Source organism: Lipotes vexillifer, unplaced genomic scaffold (genome assembly GCF_000442215.2).
Source record: "Lipotes vexillifer unplaced genomic scaffold, Lipotes_vexillifer_v1.1 scaffold153, whole genome shotgun sequence".
NCBI lineage: Eukaryota > Metazoa > Chordata > Mammalia > Artiodactyla > Lipotidae > Lipotes > Lipotes vexillifer.
Window position 1 is genome coordinate 3,676,439 of NW_006774670.1, and position 1,576 is coordinate 3,678,014.

Below are 1,576 nucleotides of genomic sequence, written 5' to 3' on the forward strand. Positions count from 1 at the left end.
ACAATTAAGCTGAACTTGATTTCTTAAGCAATATTTTTGTGGGCTAAATAATTTAAACTATTGCTACAAGTATTCATATTTTTTAAATAGCTCTACATTCCTCCTTGTTTTATGTTTGAACTTTAAGGGTAATAAAGAAAGATGGCCAAATCTAACAAACCAACATTCCTGTTAAAAGGTTGAGCATCATCTGAATTTAAAAAATGAAGATTTTGGGGCTTCCCTGGTGGCGCAGTGGTTGGGGGTCCGCCTGCCGATGTGGGGGATGCGGGTTCGTGCTCCAGTCCGGGAGGATCCCACATGCCACAGAGCAGCTGGGCCCGTGAGCCATGGCCGCTGAGCCTGCACGTCTGGAGCCTGTGCTCCGCAACGGGAGAAGCCACAACAGCGAGAGGCCCGCGTACCGCAAAACAAACATAAATGAATAAAACCATAAAAAATGAAGATTTTAAAAATAACTAACCTTCAAAAATATATTGTAATTAATATGCTTTCATTAGAATAAATACCAAATATGTTTCTTCTCTAAAATTCATTTTATGTGTAAGTAAAACAGCCAGGAAGCCTATACGTATTACTAACTTCTGGGCTGTCCTGTGTAAAAGCCACTTCCACATATATGTATATTTACATTTCTGTCAATTGCTTATAAAGTAAAATAGATGAACAGATCAAATGTTGTGTTTAGAGAAAATACGATTCACAGGAACCTATAAAGTAGAGCAAAAGATAGTTTTTTGATCTAAAACTTTAATTCTAATAATGCACCATTATACATTGTGTATGTGCTAGGAAAAAACAGCTTAACCATCTTTGTTCGGTGTGTTAACATTCACTTTATCTCTTTAAATCTTGAATGAAACAATTGGTTATTTGAAACTTGCCAAGTAGATTATTGTAGTTTTTTGCTTTAACACAATTCAATGTAATTTTGGTCCTAAAGCAGCAAGGACTCTAAACAGTGACTGCCTGACCTTGATTTTTTTTGCCTTGTTCGTATGTGATCACAATCTAAAACTAGACTTTTCCAGGTTCATTATTTAATCTGTGCCTCCTCAAAATTGATGGCCTTAAAACCTTCCAAAATGACTCCCATTGAGTACCCATGACTGAGGACCAAACTGTTCTTTATATACTTTATATATTTTGTGTGATTTTTTTTATTTTTAAAGCAAATGATTGCCTATACTATTATTAACTTAAATGGTTATTAACAGTTTCAGAACAATGAAAAATTACAGTATCATTGACAATCATGTTTCTAATGTAAAGGAAAGAATATTTGTATATCCTAGTGATACATAGTTTGTCCCCTACCAGATCTCTTAAATGTACAATATTCAATACATTCTATCAGCTGCTTCATTGTAGAAGCTATATTTATTTTTGTTTTCTAGCTTCTTAAAGTGTACTCTGGAAAAGAGAAACTTTAGATTTGTGTCCTCTCTACATTTTTGTGAGCACATAAATTGTACCCCATCACAGAGTTTGTTTCTGGAAATGCGAATGTAATTAAGATCCAGTCCTGCTTGATGGAGCTCAGGGTCTAATTGGAGGGCTAATAAGTAACTACAGT

General features: G+C 34.9%; 1 protein-coding gene across 1 annotated transcript in view; it reads left to right on the plus strand.

Moving 5' to 3' along the window:
- Positions 1–198, plus strand: part of PGM2 (phosphoglucomutase 2) — a 33,528-nt gene extending 33,330 nt beyond the window's left edge. Inside the window, exon 14 of the mRNA XM_007449428.1 lies at positions 1–198. This exon is cut by the window's left edge and continues 139 nt beyond it. The gene's annotated coding sequence lies outside the window, so the exon portion shown is untranslated.
- Positions 199–1,576: the final 1,378 nt, after the last annotated feature.